Source organism: Xenopus tropicalis, chromosome 9, assembly GCF_000004195.4.
Source record: "Xenopus tropicalis strain Nigerian chromosome 9, UCB_Xtro_10.0, whole genome shotgun sequence".
Classification (NCBI taxonomy): domain Eukaryota; kingdom Metazoa; phylum Chordata; class Amphibia; order Anura; family Pipidae; genus Xenopus; species Xenopus tropicalis.
The window spans coordinates 70224319-70248670 of NC_030685.2; the positions used below are offsets into that span (position 1 = coordinate 70224319).

General features: G+C 40.1%; 1 protein-coding gene across 1 annotated transcript in view; it reads right to left on the reverse strand.

The window, feature by feature from the left end:
- csrnp3 (cysteine-serine-rich nuclear protein 3) overlaps positions 1-20972 on the reverse strand; it is a 98620-nt gene extending 77648 nt beyond the window's left edge. The window contains exon 1 of the mRNA XM_031893602.1: positions 20782-20972. The gene's annotated coding sequence lies outside the window, so the exon portion shown is untranslated. The remainder of the gene's footprint in view (positions 1-20781) is intronic.
- Positions 20973-24352: the final 3380 nt, after the last annotated feature.

Below are 24352 nucleotides of genomic sequence, written 5' to 3' on the forward strand. Positions count from 1 at the left end.
TCGACTCACAATATTCTTCTTTCCCCTGCCTGCCTGCTTGCTCTAGTCACTGCCTGTTCGCAACTAAACATGCATACAAGCCAACCAATCAGAGTCCTGTCTGGCTGCTCCCTAAAAAACTAAAGTCCCGCTTTGGTACTTTGAGCTTGGAGTGAGACTTTAGCTGAATCCTTATTGTGTGACTTTTCTTTCCACCTTGTTAGAAAGGAAGGAAACACTGACAGAACTTAGAGAACTGTATTCAGCGCAATTATAATAAGCTTTTTGAAAAGTAAACATAATTTCAAGCAAATTTGCAATATACATTGATTAAAAAATGCAGCTTTTCATGATTTTTAATGTAATAATATGGTTTGGAACAGTTCCCTAAGCCCCACCCCCTGTTCCCCTGCTGATCTGGCTGACTACTTGGAGACTCAAATAAATGCAACAGTAGTCGCCTGTCCTCAGCCTGCCTTCCCCACATCCTCCCAATCCCACAATTTCCTGCACACATGATGTCAATAAGGAAAGGAACATCACAGTGCAATGCATTGTGGGTTATGTAGTTCCTGCATGCTGTCTGTAAGCTGTGGAGAAGTTCTTACAATTTGTAATATCAGTGTTTTAGTCCCTCCTCCCCTGCTAGGATTTCACATGATGCAGAAAGAGAAGAAGTGGTTTGCAGCTGGATTTCAGCATATACAAATGGTATTTATTCATACTTTTTTGAAGGAACAAATTACAGTGATAGGTATATTAGGGTTTCTGTGTTGTGTGGGGCTCTTTAACAAGCTACCATACTGTCTGCTCAAGTTGTTTGTATCACTGGCCCTAGCAACTCTTCACTACACGCAAGCTCTTTAATAAGTGCCACTATATGAGTGGATCCGTAACCCTAGCAACCAGATAACAGTTAAAATGGCATGCTGTGAAGCTAACACAAAAATTCCCAATATTTTTTCTCTTTACAGTTTCTCGCTCCAATCAAGTAATACGATATAGAGAAAAATACTAATTAATGAGACAGCCGCACACCTGTAATGCTCAGGCAGGCTAACGGGGGCTGCGTTCCTATCACACACGCTTCCAGAAGCCAATAAAGGAGTGCATATCGCTAGAAACGCAATCTCCTCATGTTGCTAGGAAACCAGGCAAGCCAACTATTAAATCTATCCAGGGGTTTGTGCGATGAATTTAATGAGGGAACACACAGTATGTAGGGGAGTCAATTTAATGTGGAAGAGACACATGAAGACGGAGAGTAAACAGAGCAGACTAACAATATACATAAGCTAAAAGGTTAGCCAAATACCAGGAACAGAGAAAATACGTGGTCTGTAGAAGGAACGGACAAAGGATTCAGATACAAGGTTGATGTGTTGGAATAGAATCAAAGATAGAAAGCATGATTAGAATTTCTAATGTATTTTTATCAGAAAATGCCAGCGTTCCATCTGGCTGAACTATAATTCCCATTATCCTCTGCCCGTTACCAGAGGAACTGCTGAGGATTTAGAATTCCTGAACATCAAGAGACAAGAGTAGCGAAATGTCGGAAGGCATGGATTCGTGACAAATTTCTGCGTTTAGCCATTGGTGGATTGTTTCGCGAAATGGGCGCAAAGATTTGATGCGGAAAAATTCACCACGCGACAAAAAAAGTTGCGCGCATAAAAAAAAATGCATGTAAAAAAAATTGTGGCAACAATTTTTTACCGCGCATCATTTTCCGCGTTTCGTGCATTTTGCGACGCTACACACATTTTTTCAAAGTTTCGCAAATTTTTTGCTGAACCAAAACAGAGTAGATTTGCTCATCACTAGACAAGAGGCGTCATTTCCAACTGCACGCGCATGAAACAAAGTGCACATTTGACCACAATCGCCATGTTTTTTCCATGAATTCCAGTGTTGTTGTGGACGCATCAAAATTATCACGGTTGCATTATACCAGGCGTGGCCGATACGTCGATTGCGGTCCAACAGTTGATCCCCGGTGGATTTCTGGTGGACCGCGATCAAGCATGGAATGCGGAAGTGCTGCGTGAATGAGTACGTTTGCTGCGGTCGATCGCAACCGGGGAAAGTATGGCCACCCCTGCATTATACACTTTACACTTTGCTTCAAATAGAACGCAATTGCATTATAGACTGGTTGGCGCCATTTCCAGTGTTTGGATTCAAATTTGCCTCTACCTTCATTGTATGTTACATTATTCTGGGATTTGTAGTCCAGCAACAGTTGAGTAAAGTTTGATTGAGCAGCGCTGTGCAGCAGGGTTTAGTGTCCCTTTAAAGTTTCCATCTCCAATTACAAGAAGAAAGAATAGTGAACCAGATTTATACAGACCAGCTGGGATTTATATTGGAGCATTTTTCACATTTTAAAGCAGTCGTTGGCTGTAGAGATTTGTGGAAAAGTTTTGGAAAAGTTTTATTGAGCAATATTGCTTTAAGAATACAACCCTGATGTTCCTGGACTACAGCTCCCAGCATGCCTCACCCTTCATTACATGTTACATTATTCCGGGATTTGTAGTCCAGCAACAGCTGAGTAAAGTTGGGTTGAGCAGTGCAGAGCAGGGTTTACATTCCCATTAAGGGACGTGCATTCCAATTGGATCATGGACCCATTGAAGAGGAGGGAATATCATAAAATATATATATCTTCAGGAACTGGACCCTTACAAAGGGTCTCTTAGATTGCCAATAATCACTAAATATAACATATTTTATGTGTGGATTATTTGTTACTATTCCAGTGCTTTCATGGCATATACAAAGAGAAGAATTAAGGACCCTTAGGAAATGGGAATAACTAGTGAATTCATTTTTCTCTGACAATTTTCCTATTTAGCCATTATCAATAAGATTCAGGCAGTACTAATCTATTTTCTTTTGCAATGTAGAAAATGTCATAAAATGTCAGCACTTATATAAACATATATCCCAGAAAAACATAAGTACCAAGATGAATATACACATACAAGTATTAGTATAAGTTTATTTCCTATAGATAAACATAAAAAATATACTTTGGAATTACACTGGCATGTTTTTATGTGCTGACCTTCAAGGCTCTGGGATAGCCAAGGCGCATCAAATACCCATGGGCCAGGCAGGATAAACGATTGCAGCAAATTGATTGGCCTTATAAATCTGTCGAGTGGTAACGCTGCTGCTTCTTAGTATGTCTTGAGTAGCTCAGGGACATTCCCCTGCTGCAATATTGTTCATTTCTTTAAAAAGCTGCGTACTGCACGACACATCCCGAATTAAACCTTTGTCTAAAAAGTATACATCATTTTATATATGGCCCTCCCATATAATATACAGATGTATATAAAAGTAGTATATATATATATATATATATTTATGTATGTTTTTAATTACAAATACGCTAACTAGTGATGAGAGAATCTGTCCCGTTTTGCTTCGCCACAAAATTTGAGAAACGTCAAGAAAATTCAAAAACGGCAAAAAATCAGTGAAACTCATTTGTTGCTCAACTTTTTTGTCGCCCGCGTCTTTTTTTCACACGACCACGCCTCACACTTATATAGATTATTTAGATATCTGTAAAAAAGTTCTTCCCTTTATCATAATCCCACGGGGATACCGGGTATTGATGTCCCAGAAGGTTTGGCAGCCATACAGAACTGGATAAGTATACTATACTTTATGTGTTTTCGGGGAAGGAGGTTGGGCGGGCAGCGGGGGCTGTTGGAGGGGTGCAGAGGCCACAATGTGGGTGTGGGGGCCCCTGGGGTGGCAACCCCTGGCCCTGCACCCCCAATTCCGACCCTGGCTACATTGGTGACATTACAAGTGTTTCTATCCTGGGCTACATTCCCTGTATAGACATTGTTGAACTATAACTCTACGTAGAGGCTGCACAGTTCAGTACCAGGGGATTATCGAATGCCACTGATCTTAAAGGGGTACTAAACCCTGCTGTTCTACACTGCTCAATCAAAGTTTACTCGGCTGTTGGTGGACTACAATTCCCAGAACAATTCAATATATAATGAAGGTTGAGGCATGGTGGGAGCTGTAGTCCAGCAACATCAGGGTTGTATTCTTTAAGCAATAGTGCACAGTAGAACTTTTCCTAAACCTCCCCCAAATCTCCAGGGCCAGCGGCTGCATTGAAATGCAAAAGAATCCTCCAATGAGAATCCCAGCTGATCTGTGTAAATCTGGCTCCATGTTCTCTGTTCCAGCAATTGGAGTTGGGAGCATTAAGCACAGTTTCCCAGCACTGAACAAGTCTGTCCTTTATCCCCATGTCTGATTCCTGTGTCATATAATGAAGGGAAAAAATGACATAATTATCTCTATATGTAAGATAACAACAAGATGCCTGGCACAGTGCTGGGAATCAGCATTCTTATTGGTCAATGAAGTTTTTGATCAGTAGAATTCTCATCAGTGAATTTCTTGCATCTTTAATTCTATAGCAAAACTAGGGGGCGCAGTGGGACAGTGTTATGGTAGGGTTTATAACCCCTGTAAAACTCATTGGATATTGGTATAACTGAGCACCAGGATTGATTCTAATTTAGCCTTTTTACCCTTTGGAACTTTTGAATCCAGAATTGTGGTTGAAAATTTTGCTTGGGTGATACCCCATTACTCCTATTTTTATCACTAATTGGTAGCACATTGTCAGCAGTAAGGAGGCCCCCCCCTTGTTTCCTCCTGTTCATGTTTTTATGGGAAAGGGAAGTACTTTTTTTTAAATAAAATCTGATATATGGTAATATCTATTAGATTTTTTCGTGCAATATTTGATAGTGGTGTTATAACTACCAGGGGAACGTTTTAATTGGTTTCATAAAGGTTATATAACTTGGTTATTATTGATTGGGAAGCCTACGCTCCCTGATACTCAGGGTATTGTTTTCAGTTTTTGCAGTGCATTGCAAAGTATACTTTATAGCTCACTATCGCAGAAGTAAGAAAATAAAGCCATATAAAACCACATCTCTAAGCACTGGCACCGACCAAGAGATGCTGGAGGTTATTGTTTCATCATAATGTCCATGACTGACATTTATCCATGGTTCCTTACAAATCTCAGGCTTGTCATGGCTTTAAATCTTAGTAAAGTCAGCAGCAGTCACACACTCAATAAACCTTGGTTGGCCAGCTTTATCATTTTTTTAATGATTTAGTTGAATATAGGTGAGTGTTTGGTGGCCTGGCACTATTTAATTTGACTAATCAACCTCCGATACGACATTAGTGGAACTTGCTATATGCATCTGCATCTGTCATCTTTGCATGTAAGAAGGCACTATCAAAAAGCAATAGGTCTATACCAGTACCATGCTCAGTATGAGATGACAAGATATGTACATTATAGTATGTAAGGGGATTTATGGGTAGGTACCATGCTCAATATGAGATGACAAGGTATGTAGGGAAATCAATTTAATGTGGAAGAGACACATGAAGACGGAGAGTAAACAGAGCAGACTAACAATATACATAAGCTAAAAGGTTAGCCAAATACCAGGAACCAGCCTAAGGGACGTGGATTCCAATTGGATCATGGACCCATTGAATATTTGAAGGCTTCAAGAAGAGCTGCAAGTCTTCAAGAAATCAAAAATTATCACAGTTGCCCCCACAGATGCTGCCTTATGTTGGAGGAAGATCATAAAATATATATCTTCAGGAACTTTATGTGTTCATTATTTGTTACTATTCCAGTGCTTTTATGGGCTACATTTCCTGTATAGACATTGTTGAACTATAACTCTACGTAGAGGCTGCACAGTTCAGTACCAGGGGATTATCGAATGCCACTGATCTTAAAGGTCCTGATCCAGTGTCATATAATGAAGGGAAAAAATAACATAATTATCTCTATATGTAAGATAACAGCAAGGTGCCTGACACAGTGCTGGGAATCAGCATTCTTATTGGTCAATGAAGTTTTTGATCAGTAGAATTCTCATCAGTGAATTTCTTGCATCTTTAATTACGGTGTTTGGCAACTTCTATAGCAAAACTAGGGGGCGCAGTGGGACAGTGTTATGGTAGGGTTTATAACCCCTGTAAAACTCATTGGATATTGGTATAACTGAGCACCAGGATTGATTCTAATTTAGCCTCTTTACCCTTTGGAACTTTTGAATCCAGAATTGTGGTTGAAAATTTTGCTTGGGTGATACCCCATTACTCCTATTTTTATCACTAATTGGTAGCACATTGTCAGCAGTAAGGAGGCCCCCCTTGTATCCTCCTGTTCATGTTTTTATGGGAAAGGGAAGTACTTTTTTTAAAATAAATTTGAGATATGGTAATATCTATTAGATTTTTTCGTGCAATATTTAATAGTGGTCTTATAACTACCAGGGGAACGTTTTAATTGGTTTCATGAAGGTTATATAACTTGGTTATTATTGATTGGGAAGCCTACGCTCCCTGATAGTCAGGGTATTGTTTTCACTTTTTGCATTGCATTGCAAAGTATACTTTATAGCACACTAACGCAGAAGTAAGAAAATAAAGCCATATAAAACCACATCTCTAAGCACTGGCACCAACCAAGAGATGCTGGAGGTTATTGTTTCATCATAATGTCCATGACTGACATTTATCCATGGTTCCTTACAAATCTCAGGCTTGTCATGGCTTTAAATCTTAGTAAAGTCAGCAGCAGTCACACACTCAATAAAACTTGGTTGGCCAGCTTTATCATTTTTTTAATGATTTAGTTGAATAAAGGGGAGTGTTTGGTGGCCTGGCACTATTTAATTTGACTAATCAACCTCCGATACGACATTAGTGGAACTTGCTATATGCATCTACATCTGTCATCTTTGCATGTAAGAAGGCACTATCAAAAAGCAATGGGACTATACCAGTACCATGCTCAGTATGAGATGACAAGATATGTACATTATAGTATGTAAGGGGATTTATGGGTAGGTACCATGCTCAGTATGAGATGACAAGGTATGTATAGTATGTAAGGGGATTTATGGGTAGGTACCATGCTCAGTATGAGATGACAAGGTATGTATAGTATGTAAGGGGATTTATGGGTAGGTACCATGCTCAGTATGAGATGACAAGGTATGTATAGTACGTAAGGGGATTTATGGGTAAGTACCATGCTCAGTATGAGATGACAAGGTATGTATAGTACGTAAGGAGATTTATGGGTAGGTACCATGCTCAGTATGAGATGACAAGGTATGTATAGTACGTAAGGGGATTTATGGGTAAGTACCATGCTCAGTATGAGATGACAAGGTATGTATAGTATGTAAGGGGATTTATGGGTAAGTACCATGCTCAGTATGAGATGACAAGGTATGTATAGTATGTAAGGGGATTTATGGGTAAGTACCATGCTCAGTATGAGATGACAAGGTATGTATAGTATGTAAGGGGATTTATGGGTAGGTACCATGCTCAGTATGAGATGACAAGGTATGTATAGTATGTAAGGGGATTTATGGGTAGGTACCATGCTCAGTATGAGATGACAAGGTATGTATAGTACGTAAGGGGATTTATGGGTAGGTACCATGCTCAGTATGAGATGACAAGGTATGTATAGTATGTAAGGGGATTTATGGGTAGGTACCATGCTCAGTATCAGATGACAAGGTATGTATAGTATGTAAGGGGATTTATGGGTAGGTACCATGCTCAGTATGAGATGACAAGGTATGTATTGTACGTAAGGGGATTTATGGGTAGGTACCATGCTCAGTATGAGATGACAAGGTATGTATAGTATGTAATGGGATTTATGGGTAGGTACCATGCTCAGTATGAGATGACAAGGTATGTATAGTATGTAATGGGATTTATGGGTAGGTAAGGTCACTGACACTGGCTGCCAAAAACTATAGCTCCGTGACTCTAGTCTCTCATTCAAGCCACTGCCTGGTTGCTAGGGTAAATTGGACCCTAGCAACCAGATAGCTGCCAAAATTCCAAACTCCAAAAGAATTCCAAAACAAAAAGCTAAAAGTTAAGTTAAAGGTAAACTACCCCCCATGGGAGGTTTAGGAGAAAGAAGCCTAGTTAGCCGAGATATCTATCCCCAAGTGGGCTTTCCGATTTCCTAAATCAGCTTTGATTAGCTTAGATAGATAGTGTAAATAAAATGTGGAATGTTTAATCTATTGTTTATTCATTTATTTTTATTGAAAGTATATTTTTGAAAATAAAAGAAATTTCTTGTATTCTGAATTACTCACTTTTGAACTGTGTATCAGCGTGTCTGTCTGTTTCATACAAAGTGACATATAAAGAACAAGACGTGGCTGCTTAGAAACATGTCATCAAGTTAAGGTCAAGGTGAGTGGCACCTACAAGCGGAGGAGCTGATGCCGTATTAAGGAGAATGTCAGCCCATTGTCTTGTCACCTACTACAAGGCTGCTCAGCCGGCTGTTGCAAGTAATTAGAAGTGACGAGCCAGACAGTCACGGGTCATTTTGTTGAAACAATGTTTCAGTATATTCCCTATTTTGTGGATATGTCCCTAGTGAAACACAATCCATTTGGTATTGTCACCAAAGTTAATGTTAGTTTTTAGAAATGATGGAAATGAAATAGATTTTATTTACATTGGGCAATGCTTCTACCACCAGTGCTCCATGATGCTTTTGGGTTTATATTCACAAAACCATTGATCATTTATTTTCGTATTAGAAATTGCCCCTCCTTTCTCCCAAAATTAGGCTTTTACCTGGGGTTAAGGGTTCTGATTGGGTGATGGTTTATGCTGCTGACAAATAGATACAGGTATCTTCTATGCTGAATGTGTCAGGTCACTGTCAGGAAAATGCTCCAGACAATAGGGATACTTTTGGATAAATGGAAAAAATATCCAACTACAGGGAATGAATTGGATTCGAATTTAAAAATGTATATTTTTGTGCTGCTATGGGGAAATGTAATCAAGTCTTTAAATGGGCAGTACGCCTGCTTGTCCAACATGAGTGCAATTAATTAGTGATGTAGCGAACATCGCCGAAAATGTTTGTGAACCCGTTCGCGGACTTTCGCCAAAACTCGCGAATATTCGCGAACTTTGCGAACCCCATAGACTTCAATGGGAAGGCGAACTTTAAAACCTAGAAAAGCCATTTCTGGCCAGAAAACTGATTTTAAAGTTGTTTAAAGGGTGCCACGACCTGGACAGTGGCATGCAGGAGGGGGATCAAGGGCTAAAACTTCTCTGAAAAATACTTGTAAAAAAAACGCCAAAAAAAAAAACGCCAAAAAAACGCAAAAAATAACGCAAAAAAAAAAAACCGCAAGCTATTCCTATGTATATGCATAGGCGATAAAGCGAAGCGAAAAAACGCGGCGGAAAAACCAAGGCGAAAAAACGCGGGGCAAAAAAAAAACGCGGCGAACCCAAAGTGGCGAACATCGGCAAAAGTCCGCGAATTTGTGCGAACGCGAACACCCGATGTTCGCGCGAATTAGTTCGCCGGCGAAAAGTTCGCTACATCTCTACAATTAATATGGCTTGGGCTGGATATACTTTTTGCCTATTGCTTTTATCATGATTTTATTTTATTTTATTTTTTTTGAGCTAAACAGGAAACAGGACCAAGAGGCCACCTGCGACTGCATCTTTTTTGACTGAACTCCACTCCTCCACCCAAAGTGCCTCCAATCTGAATGAATGAAAAGAGCAGCGGGTCACCCTGCACCCACCAGTAGCTGTTAAAAATACAACCTGGTATGTTTCTTAGCACTAGTAGCTAGGCAAGCCATGGAACCATTATCCAAATCAAAAAGGCATCTATAGGGTGGGTAGCATCACATGTACAACGAAGTTAAGAAGTCATCACGTTATCAAGTAGCGCAAATTAAAACACTGTGTTTGCCATGGTAATTAATGGGATTAAAAAAAACCCCAATAATTTTATGACAATTAAATACATATTAATAAACAGTAGACTGCCCAGTACTTATGAGAGGTGCATAAAAGTGTTGGTTTCATAGAAAGTAAATATTGTGATAATAGAATCCATTAAAACATTTGCAGAATCTTATTATTACTGCTATCCATTGTAACTGGGACTTATGTATGGGGACTGTTACCCAGAATGCTCGGGACCTGGGGCTTTCCAGAAAAGGGGGCTTTCCATAATTTGGATTACCATACCTTAAGGCTACTAAAAAATAATTGAAACATTAAATTAACCCCTTATTAATCCAATAAGGATAAATTATATTTTAGTTGGGATCAAGTACAAGGTACTGTTTTATCAAGATAGAAAAAAAGGAAATCCTTTTTAAAAATGAAATACTGTATGTGAATTATTTGATTGAAATGAAGTCTATGGGAGATGGCATTTGGATCTTTCTGGATATTGGATTTCCGGATAAGGGATCTTATACCTGTACAACAGAACCAGACTCCTATTCTTTATTCCTTTCACTCTTTGTGCATTTTGAAAGGCTTCACATCTCTGATCTTGCCCTTCCCCGCCGCTAGCTCCATGGATGTTTTGCCTCTTTAGCTGTTTTCTTTGTAATTTCTAAAGATTTTGCTGTCCCTTCTGACTTGTAATCCTTGAAAGCAGACATTTTTTTTTCAGTGCCATTTCTATGCTTACATTTCTATTAAGCTGCTGTGTTTTGGACTTGTTTCTAATATACTTGTTTCCCAAGGGTACATAATGATGTGTTTTTCTTTTTCAGCAGCATTTTACAGATCTGCCATGTTTGCTCTGTGAATGCTCCCGAGGATACGTTGCCCCAGTTCAGTTGCGGCAGAGAGTTGTTAATGTTAGACATGCAAAACCCAGTTTAAACTCATCCCTTTGAATTATTGTTCAGTTTGCACTAGTTCTCTTGAATCAGTAAGAATATGAGTTCTGCGCAGGCTCCATACAGACCATTTTGGGCAGGGCTCTCTTCACCTCTTGTATCGGTTATTGATTGCTTTATATGTTACTCTGTATGTCCAATGTATGAAAGCCACTTATTGTACAGCGCTGCGGAATATGTTGGCGCTTTATAAATAAATGTTAATGTAATTCTGCCACTTGGAGTGGTACATGTCAGCTGCTCCATGCTGCCCAATGTCTTCACTCCCACTCCCCACTAGGGATGTAGTGAACCTCAAAAAAAAAGTTCGCGAACCTGTTTGCGAACTTCCGCCGAAAATTGCGAATATTCGCGAACTTTGCGAACCCCATAGACTTCAATGGGAAGGCGAACTTTAAAACCTAGAAAAGCCATTTCTGCCCAGAAAACTGATTTTAAAGTTGTTTAAAGGGTGCCACGACCTGGACAGTGGCATGCAGGAGGGGGATCAAGGGCAAAAACCTCTGAAAAATTGACACACGCCGTTTTTCGAAATGATCGGTAATTTTGCGACTTTTTCGTATTTTCCGGCGCTTTCGTAAAGTTATCGCAAGTTTTGCGATTTTTTCTGAGCTTTCGTAACGTTATCGTAAGTTTTGCGACTTTTTTGGATCATTCGTAACGTTATTGTAAGTTTTGCGACTTTTTCGGAGCATTCGTAACGTTATCGTAAGTTTTGCGACTTTTTCGGATCATTCGTAACGTTATCGTAAGTTTTGCGACTTTTTCGGAGCATTCGTAACGTTATCGTAAGTTTTGCGACTTTTTCGGAGCATTCGTACCGTTATCGTAAGTTTTGCGACTTTTTCGGAGCATTCGTAACGTTATCGTAAGTTTTGCGACTTTTTCGGAGCATTCGTACCGTTATCGTAAGTTTTGCGATTTTTTCGGTGCCGGCGAACCCAAATTGCGAACATCACGAAAAGTTCGCGAATTTGCGGACTTGCGAACACCCGATGTTCGCGCGAATTAATTCGCCGGCGAACAGTTCGCTACATCTCTACTCCCCACTATAAAGAATCCAGACAATATGGGTTTTGACGCAGCTAAAGAGATCTCATTGCTTTCTCTTCAGTGGTAATAAAACAAACTACCTGTTTCAAACAGGAGCTTCACCTCTAATGAGGACTCAAGTACAGCCGCAGTTGTGGTCGCACAAAGACGGACACTTTTGTTGCATAAATTGATCTCCTTCATTAAAGTTACAGGTATGGGACCTGTTATCCAGAATGCTCAGGACCTGGGGTTGTCCGGATAAGGGATCTTTCTGTAATTTGGATCTCCATAACTTAAGTCTTATTCAAATATTGAATAGAAAAAAAAAAGTTGCGCACTGCATAAAAGTTGCGTGCATCACAAAAACTCACATGATAGCCGCGTTTCGCTAATTTTTCGGGACAGATTTGCTCATCGCTAGTGATAAGCAAGTTGATTCAGGGACTGGTTGAATTGCCATCTTGGAGTCAGGAAGGGTTTTTTTTTTGCCTGCCTCTGAATCAACTAGCAGTTAGTCAGGTATCATATAGACATAAAAGGTTGAACTTGATGGGTGTGAGCCTTTTTTTCAACCTAACTTACTATGTTACCCATAGCAGCTGCTATGCTTGGATGCTTGCTTTCAGACAGATGACGAATAAAAGTGACTCGCTGATTGGTTGCTAAGGGTTACTGGACCCAGGGAAAACTTAGATTAGATTGGATTAGAAAGGTTGGCTAAATGCAGAATTAATTTTCCTGCAGGGCATTCAATTTAGTGCTGATTTGTCCCTGTCATTTTTAAACTTATCATCATCTATTGTGTATGTATGTGCAGAAAATGAGAACCAGTCGGGTTTGCAGATCGCTGGTAGAGGCTTTGCTGCAAGCACAGCTGATAAGGATTGCCTCTCCCTCCCTGGGCTAACATTAGCCATGCTGCACTTACTATACTGGCGTAGTGTTGTGCATTGTACATTGAGTATTCTACAATGACAGGACTCATAGCAATACAAGACAAGCAGTTTTATACTGACAGCTCCCTAGTGTCGGAATAATGAATATATTCAGCAGTCCTGTCCTCTACATGCACCGGAGCCTGGCTATTCCGCTGATAAACAGAGCTCTCTTTTGATCCTGCTCATTACATCAATACAAACCACACCTTTTCATGTAATTAAGGGCTTTTGTCGGGGTCCCACATTTTGTGTTATAATAAGGAAGGAACCTCTCTTGCTGCCATATGGTATGTTTCGCAGATCTGAATGATGGTTGCCATGGCAACTGAGAATCGAGGCAAATTGGGCTTTGCAATGGTGTAATGGACAACATCTGCTGGGAAATCACTGGCCGGCACCACATATTCATAGAAGGATATACAGAATCAGTCGACAAGCCGACGGATTTTAACCATTTCACTCTTCAACTCTTGTTTTCATTATTGATTGGTTTGTATGTCCAATATACAAACCCACTTATTATACAGCACTGCGGAATATTTTGGTGCTTTATAAATACGTTAATAATAATAATAATAATAATAGTTACTGCATGGTGCTGCTCTGCCCAGCTCACGTGAGACACAGACCAGAGGTAGAAAGGGAAATGCCTGGCACATTTTTGGGGTCCAAAGCTTACACATAGGGGTCCATTTAAGAAAGCACAAGTTTTGTGTGGTTAAAAGCACGATTGGAAAAAATTCGGAGTACGAAATTATTGTGGTTGCGATAGGGCTCAATGGCACTCTGCAGCTCCAACCCGGCCCAAGGAAAGTCTCCCATAGGGCTCAATGGCACTCTGCAGCTCCAACCCGGCCCAAGGAAAGTCTCCCATAGGGCTCAATGGCACTCTGCAGCTCCAACCCGGCCCAAGGAAAGTCTCCCATAGGGCTCAATGGCACTCTGCAGCTCCAACCCGGCCCAAGGAAAGTCTCCCATAGGGCTCAATGGCACTCTGCAGCTCCAACCCGGCCCAAGGAAAGTCTCCCATAGGGCTCAATGGCATTCTGCAGCTCCAACCCGGCCCAAGGAAAGTCTCCCATAGGGCTCAATGGCACTCTGCAGCTCCAACCTGGCCCAAGGAAAGTCTCCCATAGGGCTCAATGGCACTCTGCAGCTCCAACCCGGCCCAAGGAAAGTCTCCCATAGGGCTCAATGGCACTCTGCAGCTCCAACCCGGCCCAAGGAAAGTCTCCCATAGGGCTCAATGGCACTCTGCAGCTCCAACCCGGCCCAAGGAAAGTCTCCCATAGGGCTCAATGGCACTCTGCAGCTCCAACCCGGCCCAAGGAAAGTCTCCCATAGGACTCAATAGCACTCTGCAGCTCCAACCTGGCCAAAAGATAGTCACAATACCAAAGCTTGAAATGAATTCGTAGTCTTTGCGAAAAATACGACTTTTTGTGGAAGTTAACGAAAACCACAAAAAAGTTGTGTAATTTTAACGATATTATCGTGGTCATTATAAAAAGTTCTATAAATTAGAATAAATACGATTTTTTTCTGAAAAACAAAAAATGTGTGCTTTCATGAATGGGCCCGATAGACATGCTGATACAAATGAGTTTTAGCAAACATAGGTTATTAACTCATCTGCAGTTTGATAGCCCATATATAGGGCCCTAAGGAGGCTCACTGGACCAATGTCTGTCCGAAATCTATTGGGCAGGTTTAAAAATCCCATCAGGTAAGGAGCACATCACGATGCACTTCTTACTCAACAGATCTCCTTAAATCTGCTGTATGATTCTATTCCCTGGGCCAATTGTCTCAGACTGATTTGGCCAAGTATGTGGGTGGCCAAACTGGAAAGAAGTCAGTGTGTATCATTACATTTACTATTGCAAATATATATTCTGACATAAGGTTGTCAACTGTGAGCAAAGCTGTAACCATAGAAATGTAGGCACAAGGAGTCCTTGCCTTGCAGAGCTGACAGTTGGAGACAAGTGTGCGGGACTGAACGAGATCAAAGGAGAATGTGAACAACCCCGAGCAATCAAATTGCTGCTGAGCTACAACTATAAGTGTACTCTAACCTTGCTGGGAAATCCAACCCAGAAACATCAAAGAGGTTGTAAACCCAACCATAACACTGCCCCACTGCGCCCCCTAGATTTGCTATAGAAGTTGCCAAAAAACGTAATTATAGATGCAAGAAAATTTACCAATGAGAATTCTACTGATTAAAAACTTCATTATAGATGCAAAACAACTGACCAATGAGAATGCTGATTCCCAGCACTGTGTCAGGCATCTTGCTGTTATCTTACATATACAGATAATTATGTCATTTTTCCCTTCATTATATGACACAGGAATCAGACATGGGGATAAAGGACAGACTTGTTCAGTGCTGGGAAACTGTGCTTAATGCTCCCAACTCCAATTGCTGGAACAGAGAACATGGAGCCAGATTTACACACATCAGCTGGGATTCTCATTGGAGGATTTCTTGCATTTTAATGCAGCCTCTGGCCCTGGAGATTTTGGGGAAAGTTTTGGAAAATTTTTATTATTCAATGCCATATATCTGCCTATAACAAACTGATCATGGGCAATTTGGCTGCACACAAATTTATTTTATAATAGTGACAAATATATAAATCGCTCTAGGGGCACTAAATTATGTATGGGAGTATAAATCATGGCGCATATGCACAACTTATTGAGAACTTTGTTTAGCAATCATTATATGCTCAGAATCATTTCTAAACTTAATTGTCATTGACAACTGAATATTTGGAAGGAGATACAAAAATCAAACCACATCTTTGCAAGATTGGCATATGCAGCCATTAGTGCCAACCAACCCAGGCGGCATTTAGAAATGCATGGTCTCTGTGCTGAGTCCATTCAGCCTTGCATTAATACTCATTTAGCCCCCTATGGATGCCTCAAAAGCACTCACCTCTTCTATTCAGATATTCCCTATTGTTTTGAATACAAGACCTTTCCTTTCTAGTAGCCTGAGCATTCACCCTGCCTAATTCATATATACAGAGCACTTAAAGCCCAGTACGGCTCTTTACTTTTAAAAATAGAGCATTTTGATCCTCTCTGACAGCTTGAACATTTACGTTTTTAAAAAACAAAATTTGCGAAACAGCATAAAATTCGTGAAACACGAAAATGAAACGCATCAAGAAAAATTGGCGCGCACGTCAAAAAAATGACTTTAAATAAACAGCAAAAAAGAAGTGATACGTTGTTTTACAAAGTAGTGGGATCCTGATGCTGAAAATATATAAATAAATGATTTTATAGGAAATAGTGGCTTTTCTATAGGCAGTTATATACGTATTCCCTAATGTTTGTAAATGTTCAAGCTGTCAGAGAGGATCAAAATGCTCTATTTTTCACAAGTTTTCAGCAAAGTGAAACGGGACAGATTCCCATATCACTACTCTTTAGTACTTAACACATTTGTTCAAGAAACTCATAGCCATTCTTATTTAGGAGATATATGTGAGTTATATGCAATATTTAATTCTATTGCAGTGCATAGGGCAATAGCTGGCAAGTCCCAGGTTGAATCTGTCATATCAAAACGAGTGACAGTTGTTGATTTGCCATAGATCAAAGCTGATTCTACCTGAGGTAACACAATTGGTGACCTTTACCACAAGCAGTGTCACACTATGTGGTCAATATAACAGTATACACTAAACCTTAACTGTGTTGAACTGGGCTGAATTAAAAGCCACTGTGGTTTCAAATGCAAAGCAGTTCTCTTCAGTATTGTCGTTAGCTCTTCTACCTGGTTCTATATAAAACCCAAATAACAAGAGCCCATTATCATCTTATTATGCTACATTAAACTTAATCGATACAGTTACATGTCAACAGAAAAGTTAATTTTGTGCGTGTATGAAGGTACAGGTATCGGACCCCTTATCCAGAAACCCAGAATCCAGATAGTTCCAAATTACAGAAAGGCCATCTCCCATAGACTCCATTTGAATCAAATAATTCACATTTTTAAAAATGGTTTCCTTTTCTCTGTAATAATAAAACAGTACCTGTACTTGATCCCAACTAAGATATAATTACCCCTTATTGGGGGCAGAACAGCCCTATTGGGTTTATTTAATGGTTAAATGATTCCCTTTTCTCTGTAATAATAAAACAGTACCTGTACTTGATCCCAACTAAGATATAATTACCCCTTATTGGGGCAGAACAGCCCTATTGGGTTTATTTAATGGTTAAATGATTCCCTTTTCTCTGTAATAATAAAACAGTACCTGTACTTGATCCCAACTAAGATATAATTAATCCTTATTGGAGCCAAAAGAATCCTATTGGGTTTAATTACTGTTTAAATAATTTTTTTGGTAGACTTAAGGTAGGAGATCCAAATTACGGAAAGACCCCATATCTGAAAACCCCCCAGGTCCCGAACATTCTGGATAATGGGTCCCATACCTGTACATAATTAAATGTGCCCATTCCATGATTAGCAGTAAATGGATTTATATGGTTACTAAACTCTACAGTGACTTGTAATATATTTATAATCTTGCAGTTACTGGTACATTTTGGGCCAGATCATCTAAAGTGAGATTGTCCTTTGTTTTTTTTAACTCTTTGTTTGGTTTTAGTAACACAAATTCAGTTTGGCTTCCATCTTGAGCTAGATATTTATATCCGCACCTCCAAACTGAAATGCAAATATGATTACATCCAGATGAAAATCTGCTGCTGGAATCTTTTATCTCCTAATGTCTCTATTGCTGAAATCTTGACTCTTCATTAAAGGAGTCAATAACTACAAAATAGCTGTCATAGCTTTCAAATCCCTTCACTACTCTGTGCCTCATTACATCTCTTCCCTTGTGCTTGAATGGTCACCTTTCTGCCCATTCACAACACCGGCATCCACTGCCATCTCCTGCCTTTGGTCTTGTTGCTCCTTAGCTTTGAGATTTTATCCCTGAATTTCTCTTTGCGTTACTCCATTGTTTCAAAACTAAATTCAAATCCCACCCCTTGGCGCACAACCAGAGTGTATGATACAATCTTGGCATGTGTGGGCCATTACCCTAACAACTGTGAATGGCCCTTCTTATTCAGGAGATATGTGTTGCTTTTGTGAGTTACATACAATAATTATTTCTATTGCTTTGCAAAGCACAATAGCTGGCAGACATGAAGGAATTCTTTCCCCTCTGCGGCAAATTAGAGAGGCTTCAGATGGGTCTTTTTGCCTTCCTCTGGATCAACTAGCAGTTAGGCAGGTTATATATAGGCATTATGGTTGAACGTGATGGACGTACGTCTTTTTTCAGCCTAACTTACTATGTACTATGTTACTATGTGCCTGTAGTTTCTCTTCTCTACTGGGGGGCACCTACCAATTAATTAATAGTATTTCATCATTAATGGTGCATATATAAAACTAAAGAGGACTGGCGAGGGTTTACACATTGCGAGTATGAATGTGATTGGCAGCAAATAGGTTTTTTGTGTTAAAGACTTTTATACAGGTCATGGGCCTCTGAATTAGCTTTAAATATCTTCCTAAAGCTTCCAACTCGAGTTGTAGAAAGAAAGAACATGGAGTCAGGTTTACACAGATCAGCTGGGGTCCACATTCTCTCCATCCTCTGATTAGAGGATTTGTTTGGTTTTTAATTTTTTTATGAAGTTTTATTGTGCAATATTGCCTTAAGACTTTAACCCTGATGTTGCTGGACTACAGCTCCCAGCATGCCTTATCCTTCATATTAAGTTACATCTATCTGGGATATGTAGTCCAGGAACAGCTGAGTAAAGATCAGTTAAGTAGTACAGTGCAGCCGTGAATATTCCAGAGGGGGCCTTACAAGTACTTTGTAAATGGAAAGCTAAGTTCATTTTTAACAAGTACTCCCCGGTAGTGATGAGCGAAAATGATGTGCATCAAAATAATTGTTGTGTGCATCAACAAATTGTCATGTGCATCAAAAAAAATGACACACACAACTTGTTGTGTTGCGAATTTTTCCATGCCGATTCTTTGCACCCATTTTACGAAACAATCCACCAATGGCAAGACATGGAAATTCGCAGCGAATCCATACCTGCCGAAAAAATTTGCTCAACAGTACTCCCAGGTCCTTACTTATTTCCTATGCACTTGAAGTTCTGTTCCTTTGGTGAGGTTACCAAGTAAGTAGGTCTTCCACCTTGTGCTGGATGATATTGTTATGATCCTATCATTTTACCCTCCAGCCACTGATTGCATCATAATGAAGGTAAATACAGGAGCTAATGTGATTCTTGCATAACAGGATTTTTAAACCTGCCTGATAGATATCTGGTCAAAAACCGTCCAGATATCTATTGGGGAGTCCATCAGGGAGGCCCCATTCTTGGATAGATAAGCTGCTGACTTGGTCTGACAAGGGCGAATTGGCAGCTAAAATCTGCCTGTCTCTTTAAGTATATTTTATATTATCTTTGCATAATCTTACATTTATCAACATTGGTCCTTATATTGATCCTTATTACTTAGAATTGCATTGTCCTGCATGGTTTTGTGTTGTCAGCAAACACTGATTAGTATCTTATTTCCTCTAATATACAAGTTCGGTGAGTGATATAACTCAATATCCCGACACCACAGGTATATGACTGATAACATCACTAAGCACCATTTATAAGGATAGATCTTACAGGTCTTCCACAGCCTTTGTGTTTTACACTTTGATTAAACAGTAAAATGCAGGCTAATACTAATTGCAAGATAAATTTAGCATAAACCATGCTATTTAGTGAAAGCCCTATCATAAGAAACAACATTCTCAGTACATGAATAGAAGAAAATACTCAGTTCTTAGATATACAGATATGGAACCTGTTTTTTTTTTAATGCTCTCACATTTTATGATAGATAGACAGACGATAGATAGACAGACAGATAGATAGATAGACAGACGATAGATAGACAGACAGATAGATAGATAGATAGACAGACAGACAGACAGACAGATAGATAGACAGACGATAGATAGACAGACAGATAGATAGCTAGATAGATAGATAGATAGATAGACGATAGATAGACAGACAGATAGATAGATAGATAGACAGACGATAGATAGACAGACAGACAGACAGATAGATAGATAGATAGATAGACAGAAAGACAGACAGACAGATAGATAGATAGACGATAGATAGACAGACAGATAGATAGCTAGATAGATAGATAGATAGATAGATAGACGATAGATAGACAGACAGATAGATAGCTAGATAGATAGATAGATAGATAGACAGACAGATAGATAGATAGATAGACAGACGATAGATAGACAGACAGATAGATAGATAGATAGATAGATAGATAGATAGACAGACGATAGACAGACGATAGACAGATAGATAGATAGATAGATAGATAGATAGATATAGAGCGAGTGAGCCCTTGGGCTTTCTCAGGCTTTTACTCTTCACATGAGTTGATCTAATTAATCTGCCCATTGTTTCTGTGTTTAAAAACATTTATTCTTTCAACTTCACTTTCCGTATCAGAGTACATTGACAATTTGCATGCACATTTAGACCCGACTTGCAAGGAAATGACTGCACAGTTCCATAGGCAAGAAACAAGCATCTTGTAAACTAATAGAATTATTAATTATAAATCAGCACTGTTATTTAATGAGGGTAAAGACCAATGTGTCCTAGAAATGTTGAACAAAAAAAATGTGAATTCTGATTGGATCACAGACAGAAAATTCCCATCGGTTTAATCTAACATAGTATTCTGTCATAGTAAATTCATTGATTGTCTTCAATTAGAGCAATAAATATATGAATAAAATAACATTTAGAGCTTGTATTTTGTAATCTGATGACCCATTAAGGGAAATGTAATCTATCCAAATTAAATTGCCAGTGAAACCCCTATAATTAGCCTTGGTTTAATTAAGTATATACAGTATATACTGAATGTAAAAATGTGAATAACTCACCTGATTGAGCTGCTCTTTGGCAGATAATACCTTGATATCTATAAAATGTGTATTTCTGCTGATTGCTCTGATGCAAATTGCAGTTTATTTGGAGATGGAGAGGCGGGAATTTTTTAATGCCTCATTATTTTCTATGCAGCGTGCCAGTCTCTCTCTCTCTCTCGCTGATGCTGCGTTAGACCTCCATTCTACACAAAGGCTCGGCTTCTTCTGCATTCGGCTGCACAGCTTCTGGCTTGCTAATGCTGTCTGTTTGATCACATGGGATGCCTCTTTGAGAAAGCCGGCTATTTCAATAGGGGTGCCTGTAAAATCTAATGGGAAAGACAGAGCAGTAAATATGTGAGAAATGGAAGCAGGATGGTGTATAAAGAGATACAAGTTGTAAATGATGTATATATAAATGTCCATTTGATAGAACACTTATTCCAGAACAAGTAAAAATTAAAAAGATAAGAAATACAGGTACGGCATCTATTATGTAAATGATTGATTCCTTGAGGTTCTGTTTGGGGTGTCCACCAAGGGTCGGATTGGGCCGCCGGGAAAAAACCCAGTGGGCCCCAGGGGCCAAGACCCGACCCTTGCCAGTGCTGACCATTCCTCCCCTGATGCGTTAAACTTATGGGCGCTCAGAGGAGGACGTTGGATGGGGACCCTGCGGGGGGAAATAGTGAGGCTCAGTGGGGGCCCCTGGGGGGGGTAAGGGAGGCTCAGCGGGGGGGGGGGTTAGGGGTGCGGTGGATGCGGCCGGCGGGGGCACCTGCAGGGCCCTGCACCCCCAGTCTGACCCTGTTTCCACCACACAGAAACATTGATTGCACAGGATGGGGGTGCTGTTCCTACTTTATGTACTGCATTATTGTACTTTGGGACATTGGCCTTACATCTAGGGTAGGGGTGGCCAATACGTCGATTGCGGTCCACCAATCGATCCCCCATGGATTTCTGGTGGACCACAATAAGCCGGGGATTCGGAAGTGCGGCGTGAATACGTAAGTACGCTGCGTTGCATATGTACACATTCACACCGCACTTCCGTATCCCCGGCTTCATCGTGGTCCACCTCCCCAGGTCGATCGCGGAGGTAAAAGGTCTGGCCACCCCTGATCTAGGGAGTATTTAGCAGCAATGCTAATCACCAGTTTTAAGAGGGGCCACTGATATTTCATTTGTTACTATAATTTTTACAGAGTACAGGGTGCAACACACTCAAGGGAATCACAAAATTACCACCTGTCTTGAAGAGGTAATAAGCGTTTCTTTAAAGGGGTTATAAACCCTACCATAACACTGTCCCACTGCACCCCCTAGTTTTGCTATAGCTGGGATTCTCATTGGAGGATTTCTTGCATTTTAATGCAGCCGCTGGCCCTGGAGATTTTGGGGAAAGTTTTGGAAAAACGTGCAATATTGCTTTTTATTGCAAAAAAATTCACCAATGAGAATTCTACTGATCAAAAAAACATCATGACAAATGCAAAAGAATCCGCCAATGAGAATGCTGATTCCCGGCACTGTGTCAGGCATCTTGCTGTTCTCTTACATATAGAGATAATTATGTCATTTTTCCCTTCATTATATGACACAGGAATGAGACATGGGGATAAAGGGCAGACTTGTTCAGTGCTGGGAAACTGTGCTTAATGCTCCCAACTCCAATTGCTGGAACAGAGAACAGGGAGCCAGATTTACACAGATCAGCTGGGATTCTCATTGGAGGATTTTTTGCATATTAAAGCAGTTGCTGGCTGGGGAGATTCAGGGAAAAGTTTTTGAAAAGTTTTATTGTGCAATATTGCTTTAAGAATACAACCCTGATGTTGCTGAACTACATCTCCCAGCATGCCTCGCCCTTCATTATATGTTACATTATTCTGGGATATGTAGTCCAGCAACAGCTGAGTAAAGTTTGGTTGAGCAGTGCAGCAGGGTTTACAACCCCTTTAACCCTTAATAATAGGTTGGGGTACACTGGGAGCCGCAGGAACCTTTGGATCGGGCTTTACATTGTTTACATTCCCTTTATGCACAACCGCAGCTAAACATTTCCATTGTCTCTTACATAATGTCCTCTTTTCAAAAGAACTTCAAATAATTCAAACAGCTGCTGCTTATGAAGGCTCATTTCCAGCTTCAGTTTAGATGAAAATATTTGCGATGGATATCCAAAAATAAAATGGCTAACACAATTTAACTTAATTTGAAATCAATCTACAATAATAACACCTAGTAAAGGGTGATGCAGAACGACTGAGCCCTCCATGGATTGTGGTTTAAAGTCTGGCGGGGCCCCCTGAATGGAAAGTGCTAATGCACAGTGCAGTACAAATCCCAGCGGGGGGGGGGGGGGGGGGTGCTAATCATGCACAGTGTGCCGCATTCACTCTGATTTACTTAGTGCACATCCGAAGCTGCCTCTTGCTGTCAGAAAGACCCAGGCCAGCTCAATAGCTGTTTGAAGGTGCGAGGTAGGAAGTCTGGTCTCATAGTAAAATATAGATCAGTAAGTTTCCAGGGAGACGTTCATTACACCATAACAGCCAGTGGACATTTCTTTCTTCGGTCTAATAGGTGTTTGAGTTGTCATTAGATGACTTTGATTTTCTGGAAATGTCATGGCATATGCCTCATTTTCATTCTGTTTGTGCTGTGCAAGTGGATGAACACCTTGTTAGCAACACAGTAGATGTCTGAAACAGTGTGAACGAATCTTAGGTTAAAGGGGACGTAAACCTTCCATAATAGTGCTCCTGCGCCCCACTTCAACTCCTAGGGGCACATTTACTAACCCACGAACGGGCCGAATGCGTCCGATTGCGTTTTTTTCGTAATGATCGGTAATTTTGCGATTTTTTTCGGCGCCTTTACGATTTTTGCGTAAAAACGCGAGTTTTTCGGCGTCTTTACGATTTTTGGGTAAAAACACGATTTTTTCGGCGTCTTTACGATTTTTGCGTAAAAACGCAAGTTTTTCGTAGCCATTACGAAAGTTGTGCAAAGTCGCGATTTTTTCGTAGCGTTAAAACTTGCGCGAAACGTCGCGCCTTTTAAGTTTAAACGCTACGAAAAAATCGCGACTTTGCGCAACTTTCGTAATGGCTACGAAAAAACTCGAGTTTTTACGCAAAAATCGTAAAGACGCCGAAAAACTCGCGTTTTTACGCAAAAAACGTAAAGATGCCGAAAAAATCGCACAAAATACGAAAAAGTCGCAAAATGTTCGTTTCCAATCGGAATTTTTCCAATTCGGATTCGAAATCGTGTCTTAGTAAATCAGCCCCCTAGTATGGTCCAACAAATAGTAAGGGGAGCACTCACCGGAGCTTCCAGCTGTAAACGGTTCCCGTGCTGCAACGTCTTTGGCGCCCCCGGTCCAGGCGCATTCCAGCATCCGTAACAAAAAGGTGTGTAGACGGAGCACCGGGACCGTTTATTAGTTTAAAATATCAATTTTATTAGCAAAGTTAAAAACATCACAAATCTATGTAGCTCGCTTAAGCGAGCTACATAGATTTGTGATGTTTTTAACTTTGCTAATAAAATTGATATTTTAAACTAATAAACGGTC